Here is a 10,323-nt window from a genome sequence, read left to right as displayed (position 1 = left end):
TAGGCTAATATGAATTGAATCTTTACAAGACGGCAAAGAGCCTTTGAAATGCTGCAAATGCCATAAAGTGTGGTCAGAAACTGAAACAAAAGCATTATTCACTTCTGATATCCTGAAAAAAGTCAGAAAATATCTATTTTTTTCACAAACCTTTAAGAAATGTAGTCCAGATCTATATTTTTATTAAATTATACTGCCAGTAATGATAAAATTACATAAATAATGGAGCACACCATTGTCATGCATTTTCAAACGGTTGTGTGGTGCTTAATGTATGAAGGCACAGCACTCTCTAGGTAATGACAAGTGCCATTGACAGGGAGTATACCTTGCAATAGGCACAATGAGTCATCACAGACTTTTCAGAACTTGACTATCACCTGATGAAGGAGCGTCGCTCCGAAAGCTAGTGTGCTTCCAATTAAACCTGTTGGACTATAACCTGGTGTTGTGTGATTTTAACTTTCCAGAACTTGCTTTCAATGTTCATTATCAAAATGGAGAGACAATGAAACATGTCAGTGTGTATACAGAAAACGAAACCATGACGATGTGAGTGTACTACTTGCCTTGGGCAAGAGTGTCTCAGGTCAGAAAGTGTATCAAGGGATTAGGGGAGCAGGCAGGAAGGTGGAGTTGAGGCAGATGATCAGCCATGCTCATACTGAATGGTGAAGCAGCATCAAGGGGTCGCATGTGCTATGATCTATTTCATTGCTGTTCTCCTGTCTCTGTTTATAGCCAAGTGCAGTTCAAACAGAAAATGTATACTCACTTTATGTTACAAAGAGGTGACTCTATAATGTAGCTAGACTGAGTCAGAGAATCAGCTACCATGGTGCTAATATTCTTGGAAGAAATCAGTGTGGGAGCAGAATTGCCTCTTTTTCTCCCTAACAAAACTTGCTATAAGTGATTAGACTAAAGCTGAAATGCAGTAACACAAGTGTCCTGATTGGCACCCCGTCTGTTCTATCGCTTGTCAACACGTGCAAAAGACGAGTTCACATGAATTGCTTGGATTCACAATATTAATTTTAGATTATACGCCATAATTGCAGATTTACACCTATACATTTAGGCACACTGCAACTTGGAAGTCACCAGCTATCAGCATAACAGATTTCGACAGAGTGATTTTATTTTTTTGAATTCTTATAGAGATTTGCACAATAGTTAGCTGGTATAGAGTCAGTCTCAGTAAGGCTAAAAATAAAATCACTGCCATATTTCCGACCACATCAAACAGCTAGTATCATCCTGTACTGTAATGGAAGGGGAGCAAGAGCGAATAGTTTGGAGAGTGACATATCATGGCCTCTCAACGGAGTTACATATTAGGCTGGCCTTCCCCAGGAGAATAACTTCCCACTGAAATCACCCATCTAAAATGGCCCGAATGTTCCGAGACAAACTGATGACTTCCCAACATCATTCTCTCCTAATTCCTGTTTTCATTCAAATAGCATTCCCAAGCAAACTCACACACCCCTGGGATTCTAAAAAGAAAGAAAATAGGAATCAAACTCCGTGACTTTAGCATCAATCAGAGACTTGATATAAATGTTGCTGTCTGGTGGTGGAGAGGTTTCTGAAGGTTGGGTCACAGAGTCATACAACATAGAAACAGACCCTTCAGCCCAACTCATCCACACCAACTAAGTTTCCTAAACGGAGCTAGTCCCCTTTGTCTGCATTTGATCCATATCCCTCTAAACCCTTTCTATCCATGTACCTGTCCAAATGTCTTTTAAATGTTGCAACTGTACCCACCTCTACTACTTCCTCTGGCAGCTCATTCCATATACGCACCACTCCCTGTGTGAAAAAGTTGCCCCTCAGGTCCCTTTTAAATTTTTCCCCTTTCACCTTAAACCAATGCTCTCTAGTTTTGGATTTGCCTATCCTGGGGAAAAGACCTTGGCTATTTATTTCACCTATGTCCCTTATGATCTTCTGTACTTCTATAATGTCACCACTTATCCTCCTAAGCTCCAGGGAAAAAATGATCCAAATTATCTAGCTTCTCCTTATATGTTCAGATGTCCTATAGACTGCTGGAGTTTTAGAGTGTGTTGTTACCAGCTCTCCATTGACACAAAACTACTTTTAGAGAATCTGCACACTATCCAAAGGGCAGCCTAGAACCTAGCAGACCAGTAAGCACTTACAACTTGCAGACCTGGGTTCAATTCCCGGCTGGGGTAACTGACTGTGTGGAGTTTGCACATTCTCCCCGTGTCTGTGTGGGTTTCCTCTGGGTGCTCCGGTTTCCTCCCACAGTCCAAAGATGTGCAGGTTAGGTGAATTGGCCATGCTAAATTGCCCATAGTGTTAGGTGAAGAGGTAAATGTAGGGGAATGGGTCTGGGTGGGTTGCTCTTCGGCGGGTCGGTGTGGATTTGTTGGGCCGAAGGGCCTGTTTCCACACTGTAAGTAATCTAATCTAAACTTAAGGTTACTGTGTCACACCAAATCTAAATTGGATGGGAGACGGGATTAATGCATGGCAAGTTTGGGGCTTATTGCTTTGCTTTTGTACAGCTGATGTGAGATATTGTGTATTAGGTTATCTTCATTAATTCACTCACCAGCTTGCTATATTCATTATTACTGGGTTGCTGTTCATTCATTCACAACCCATTGCTAACGCATTATTTACAATAACATGGTTTCATTCATTCATTCATAAAACTGTGATTCTGTAGTATATTTTGTTATCATAAGATAGACCAAATTAAAACAACTTGTCCAACCATTACTGCTTTTTCACATCTTCAATTCTTATCAGCATTTGCTACAAACAGTGTTTAGGTTTATTTACCTCTGAATAAGTGTAGCATATTCAGGGCAATACCAGCTCTACCATCATATCTCCACAAAAAATTATAATATTAATTAGGCCTTACTAACTATCTCTCAGACCTGAATAGATTACAGAACACCAAACATTTTCCCCAATTAGCATGTACTTGTCAAATACCTTTTAACTGGGCTGTTACCATTTTAAGAAACTAACTGTCAAAACAATACTTTTGTGAAATTGTATGAATGAATAAAATTCATACCAGCAAATAGTAAACAAATCTCACAGCTCAACTGCGATAATCAGTTTAATATCCTTTATTCGTTTATCAAGTACAGGTACAATTTCTAACTTAATTTTTTAGGCCTAGTTTATTTAACTAACATCTTTTTAACTAAAAACAGGCCTAGTTTTTTTTAACTATCATTTACTAACTTAAAAGACAATAGGACTAATGCATCTTAATTAAGCAAGCAGACCATATAGACACTCCTAATCTTTTCAGGAGCAGCAGCCAGCATTTAGCACATGTTTTCACCCATCTCTTGAATCCCAGGACAGATGCCCCTCAAACCCTTTGTGTACTATAGATAAAACAATGTAAGATCACAGTAATAGAATTTTAATTTATTTAAGAATTGTGTATAAAGAGGCTAGTGTAAGAACTGTATTTTAGAATTCTACTGCCACCTCAAACTTGTACAACTTGTGGTTGCTGAATAAAGAAGACTATTTTCACTACTCACCAATTTTGATCATTATTTGAACACAATCCCACACTGATGAGAAGTGGTTGAAAACATTAATACTATTGATGACCTATTCCTCCAGAAGGCACAAATGTGGGAAACGAGAACAGACTTCTGTGTTCTGACCAGGTGTTGGTGTTCACTTTGAATTGTGTGATTTTGGTCAGCCAACTTACCATTGCCAGTGCACCAACCTGTTGAGCAGCTCTTGGGAAATTAACTATTCAGAGGAGAAAGTGAGGACTGCAGATGCTGGAGATCACAGCTGAAACTGTGTTGCTGGAAAAGCGCTGCTGGAAATGTGTTAACTACTCAGGCAACTTAAAGCTTAAATAGTCAACGGCAATTCGACCATGGATTGCCTGATGTACAATCAGAACGCTGATCTCCCTTTCATATGGAGCTAATTAAGAATTGCAGTAAGTTTATGTCAGTATGGAAAGAGGCAGAATGATGCAAGTAACATTTTTTCACAACGCAGAACTGATTACAATACAAGTCCAAAGGACCAGCTAATGTGCAGAAGTGAAAACTATTTTGAGAGACTCAGTTGACAGCCCAAAATGAATTATTTTATTAATAATAGGAGTAAAAACACGCATCTCCTGAGACCTTACACAAAGCCATTAATAAAAGAGGTTTTTAGACCCAGGCAAGTAGCAACCTTATTATGATCCCACCCAAATTCGAAAGATAGTTCACTGAGCATGCAATACCATAGGCAGCATGGACAGGTTGGGCCAAAGGGCCTGTTTCCATGCTATAGACCTCTAAGACTCTAGATACCTATTGTGTAACTCAGACCGCACAACAGCATACATTACAACTCGATGCTCTGAGCAGAGATTTTGGAACAGGAAAGGTTAACTATATCAAGTCATTCTGGATTAGTGGTGCTGGAAAAGTGTCCCTCTTCACAGGAGTGCCTATTGCATGGGGTTGAATTGTAACCAAAAATGTTAAAGCAGCCCCTTTAAGTATTTCAACAGGGACTGCAAATGAAAACAAAAACTAAACAAATTTGAAACACCATTTCCTCCAAGCCACAAAAGCAATACATGGCCCAGTACCCAGTGAAAATACAACAGTTCCCCCCCCACTGACTTCCAATTGAGAAAAAGATGATTCCTTTATAAGGAGGTCCCGGCAGGAGACCCTGGGTGTGTCTAATCTATCATTCACATTGAATATTGGGCGAGTGCCAGGAACAGCACTGTTACCATGGCACCCAATTTTCTGGACACTCCCGTCTCAGGGGAGATAGATGGGGGAGTCATAAAGTTCTGGCCCAATTCTGTTCCTTCAACTGAGTCTAAACATTTGGGACACAATTGTAATTGATCTTGAGATGAGCTTCCAAATTGATATCAAATCTACCATGAGGAATGAATGTTTCCACTCCTATTACATCCCTAACTTTGTCTCTGGCTCAGCTCATTCATGCCGATGTCATCTGTAGATTTGACTCTTCCAATGCTTGACTCTAGTATTCTACAGGAGCATTTGAGTTATAAGGAAAGGTTGGATAGGCCGGGATGTTTTTCACTGGAGTGTAGAAGGTTGAAGGGTGACCTTATAGAGCTCTATAAAATCATGAGAGGCATGGATAAGGTGAATAGTAAAGGTCTTTTCCCTAGCGTAAGGGAGTTCAAAACAAGAGAACACTATTTTAAAGTGAAAGGTCAAAGATTTAAAAGGTAAAAACAATGACTGCAGATGTTGGAAACCAGAGTCCTGATTAGAATGGTGCTGGAAGAGCACAGCAGTTCAGGCAGCATCCGAGGAGCAGTAAAATCGACATTTCAGGCAGAAGCCCTTCATCAGGAATACAGGAAGAGAGACTGAAGGGTGGAGAGATAAATGAGAGGAGGGTGGGGGTGGGGAGAAAGTAGCATAGAGTACAACAGGTGACTGGGGGAGGGGATGAAGGTGATAGGTCAGGGAGGAGGGGGGGGTGGAGTGGATAGGTGTAAAGAAGATAGGCAGGCAGGACAAGCCATGGGGACAGTGCTGAGCTGGAAGTTTGGAACTAGGGTGAGGTGGGGGAAGGGGAAATGAGGAAACGGTTGAAGTCCACATTGATGCCCTGGGGTTGAAGTGTTCCAAGGCGGAAGATGAGGCGTTCTGCCTCCAGGTGTCTGGTGGTGAGGGACCGGCGGTGAAGGAGGCCCAGGACCTCCATGTCCTCAGCAGAGTGGGAGGGGGAGTTGAAATGTTGGGCCACAGGGCGGTGTGGTTGATTGGTGCGGGTGTCCCAGAGATGTTCCCTAAAGCGCTCTGCTCGGAGGTGTCCAGTCTCCCCAATGTAGTGGAGACTGCATCGGGAGCAATGGATACAATAAATGATATTGGTGGATATGCAGGTAAAACTTTGATGGATGTGGAAGGTTCCTTTAGGGCCTTGGATGGAGGTGAGGGAGAAGGTGTGGGCGCAGGTTTTACAGTTCCTGCGGTGGTAGGGGAAAGTGCCAGGATGGGAGGGTGGGGTATAGGGGGGCATGGACCTGATTAGGTAGTCACGGAGGGAACGGTCTTTGCGGAAGGTGGAAAGGGGTGGGGAGGGAAATATATCCCTGGTGGTGGGGTCTTTTTGGAGGTAGCGGAAATGTCGGCGGATGATTTGGTTTATGCGAAGGTTGGTAGGGTGGAAGGTGAGCACCAGGGGCGTTCTGTCCTTGTTATGGTTGGAGGGGTGGGGTCTGAGGGTGGAGGTGCGGGATGTTGATGAGATGCGTGGGAGGGCATCTTTAACCACGTGGGAAGGGAAATTGCAGTCTCTAAAGAAGGAGGCCATCTGGTGTGTTCTGTGGTGGAACTGGTCCACCTGGGAGCAGATACGGCGGAGGAATTGGGAATACGGGATGGCATTTTTGCAGGAGGTGAGGTGGGAAGAGGTATAATCCAGGTAGCTGTGGGAGTCGGTGGGCTTGTAAAAAATGTCAGTGTCAAATAGGTTGTCATTAATGGAGATGGAGAGGTCCAGGAAGGGGAGGGAGGTGTCAGAGATGGTCCAGGTAAATTTGAGGTCAGGGTGGAATGTGTTGGTGAAGTTGATGAATTGCTCAATCTCCTCGTGGGAGCATGAGGTGGCGCCAATGCAGTCATCAATGTAGCGGAGGAAGAGGTGGGGAGTGGTGCCAGTGTAATTACGGAAGATCAACTGTTCTACGTAGCCAACAAAGAGACAGGCATAGCTGGGGCCCATACGTGTGCCCATGGCTACCCCTTTGGTCTGGAGGAAGTGGGAGGATTCGAAGGAGAAATTGTTGAGGGTGAGGACCAGTTCGGCCAAATGAATGAGAGTATCAGTGGAAGGGTACTGTTGGGGACGTTGGGAGAGGAAGAAATGGAGGGCTTGGAGGCCCTGGTCATGGCGGATGGAGATGTAGAGGGATTGGATATCCATGGTGAAAATGAGGCGTTGGAGGCCGGGGAAATGGAAGTCTTGGAGGAGGTGGAGGCGTGGGTGGTTTCTTGAATGTATGTGGGGAGTTCCTGGACTGGGGGACAGTGTTGAGATAGGTAGAAATGAGTTCAGTGGGGCAGGAGCATGCTGAGACAATGCGTCGGCCAGGGTGGTCAGGCTTGTGGATCTTGGGAAGGAGGTAGAACCGGGCAGTGCGGGGTTCCCGGACTATGAGGTTGGAAGCTGTGGGTGGGAGATCTCCTGAGGTGATGAGGTTCTGTATGGTCTGAGAAATGATAGTTTGGTGATGGGGGGAGGGGTCATGGTCGAGTGGGCAGTAGGAAGAGGTGTCCTCGAGTTGGTGTTTGGCTTCAGCGGTGTAGAGGTCAGTGCGCCAGACTACCACTGCACTCCCTTTATCTGCTGGCTTGATGGTGAGGTCAGGATTGGAGCAGAGGAATTGGAGGGCTGCACGTTGTGAGGATGAGGTTGGAGTGGGGGTGGGGGGGTAGACAGGTTGAGGCGGTTAATGTCCCAGCGGCAGTTGGAAATGAAGTGGTCGAGGGCAGGTAATAGGCCAGCGCGGGCTGTCCAGGTGGATGCAGTGTGTTGGAGGTGGGCGAAGGGTCCTCGGAAGTAAGCTCGGAGGTGGAGGCAGCAGAAGTGTTCAACGTCATGTTGTGTATTTGCGTGAGTGGAGGGGGATGAAGGTGAGTCCTTTGCTGAGGACTGATCGTTCGTCCTCAGTGAGGGGGAGGTCAGGGGGAATGGTGAAAACAGGGCTGCGAGCTGGGATCTGGTGTGGGTGTGGAGCTAGGAGTGGGGGCGGAGCCTGTAACTGGAGTGGGTGTGGTGGTGGGAGGAATGGGGGTGGAGTCATGAGCAGGGGTGGTATTCCCCTCAGGGTTCTGGGGAGCGGGGATGGTGATAGTGGGATCTGTAGAGGGCGTGTCAGCAGAATGCAGGTGAGTGGCGTTGGGGGCGGAAGTGGGAGCAAACATGGCAGTGGGGGGGCGGACGTCACTGAGCGTGTGACATCAGTGATGAAGTGAGGGGCGGAAGTGATGTCATGTGTGGTGCATGAGAAATTGTGAGGGGCGGACATGGCTGTGGAAGTGGCCATGATGGGGGCGAAAGTGACATCATCAATGAGGGTGGGGATGGTGGCTGCACGAGCCGCATGGCTAATGGCGTCCGAGCAGTTCCAGAGGCCGGGGGAATCTTCTGGAATGTTTGAGGAGCGCTGGTTATGGAGGTGAGTAGATAAAAGTTTGTTGTGCTTACAGTTTTTGATGTTTGAGATGGAGTTGAAATAGTGTTTGTTGAGAGCATGAATTCTCCTGAGGATGTAGTACAGAGTGGGTCCTAGGGTCCTGAGGGGCAACTTTTTCACACAGAAAGTGGTTCATGTGTGGAATGAACTCCCAGAGGGGGTGTTAACTGCAGGTATAGTTACAACATTTAAAAGACATTTGGACAGATGGATAATAGGAAAGATTTAGAGGGATATGAGTCAAACGCAAGCAAATGGGACTAGTTCAGTTTGGGGAACTTGGTCAGCATGGATGAGTTGGACTGAAGGGTATGTTTCAATGCTGTATGCTTCTGTGACTTAAGATTGCAACTCACATTGGAACTCGCATAAAGTCCTCTTCACTTATCACCCATGTATTTGCTGACCTACATTGACCTGTGGTCAAGCAACATCTTGAGTTTAAAAGTTTCATCTTTGTTCTTAAATCCCTCCAGCCCTATGATCCTGTGAGATATCTGCACTTATGGAGCCATAGAGTCAGAGAGATGTACAGCATAGAAACAGACCCTTTGGTCCAACTCGTCCATGCCGACCAGACATCCAAACCTAATCTAGTCCCATTTGCCAGCACTTGGCCCATATCCCTCCCAATCCTTCCTATTCATATACCCATCCAAATGCCTTTTAAATGTTGTAATTGTACCAGCCTCTGGCAGTTCATTCCATACATGTACCACCCTCTGAGTGAAAACGTTGCCCCTTAGGTCCCTTTTATATCTTTCCTCTCTCACCCTAAACCTATGCCATCAAGTTTTGGACTCCCCCACCTCAGGGAAAAGACCTTGCCTATTTATCCTATCCATGCCCCTCATGATTTTATAAACCTCTATAAGGTCACTCCTCAGCCTCTGATACTCCAGGGAAAACAGCCCCAGCCTGTTCAGCCTCTCCCTATAGCTCAAATCCTTCAATCCTTGCAGCATCCTTGTAATTTTTTTCTGAAATATGTCAAGTTTCACAAAAGCCATCCAATAGGAAGGAGACCAGAATTGCACACAATATTCCAACAGTGGCCTAACAAATGTTCTGTACAGACGCAACATGACCTCCCAATCCTGTACTCAATACTCTGACCAATAAAGGAAAGCATAGCAAACGCCACCTTCAGTATCTTATCCATCTGTGACTCTACTTTCAAGGAGCTATGAACCTGCACTCCAAGGTCTCTTTGTTCAGCAACACTCCCAGGACCTTACCATTAAGTGTATAAGTCCTGCTCTGATTTGCTTTTCCAAAATGCAGCACCTCACATTTATCTAAATTAAACTCCGTCTGCCATGTCTCAGCCCATTGACTCATCTGATCAAGGTCCCGTTGTACTCTGAGGTAACCTTCTTTGTTGTCTACTACACCTTCAATTGTGGTGTCATCTGCAAACTTACTAACTATATCTCCTATTTTCACATCCAAATCATTTGTATAATTAACGAAGAATAGTGGACCCAGCACCAATACTTGTAGCATTCCACTGGTCACAGGCCTCCAGTCTGAAAACTACCCTCCACCACCCTCCGTGTTCTACCTTCGAGCCAGTTCTGTATCCAAATGGCTAGTTCCCATCTGTATTCCATGAGATCGAACCTTGCTAACCAGGCTCCCATGAGGAACCTTGTCGAACGCCTTACTGAAATCCATATAGATCACATCGACCCCTCTGCCCTCATCAATCCTCTTTGTTACTTCTTCAAAAAATTCAATCAAAATCATGACACATGGTTTCCCATGCACAAAGCCACGTTGACTATCCCTAATCAGTCCTAGTCTTTCCAAATACATGTAAATTCTGTTGCTGGGGACTCCCTCCAACATCTTGTCCACCTCCGACATCAGGCTCACTGGTCTATAGTTCCCTGACTTGTCCTTACCACCTTTCTTAAACAGTGGCACCACATTAGCCAATCTCCAGTCTTCTAGCACATCTTCTGTGACTATTGATGACACAAATATCTCAGCAAGAGGCCCAACAATCCCTTCTCTAGCTTCCCACAGAGCTCTAGGGTACACCTGATCAAGTCCTGGTGGTTTATCCACTTTTATGAATTGCTAGA

Source organism: Chiloscyllium plagiosum, unplaced genomic scaffold (assembly GCF_037043375.1).
Source record: "Chiloscyllium plagiosum isolate Xiang-an unplaced genomic scaffold, Cpla_swu_hap1 HiC_scaffold_5, whole genome shotgun sequence".
NCBI lineage: Eukaryota > Metazoa > Chordata > Chondrichthyes > Orectolobiformes > Hemiscylliidae > Chiloscyllium > Chiloscyllium plagiosum.
Note: the sequence above shows the minus strand (reverse complement) of the source record.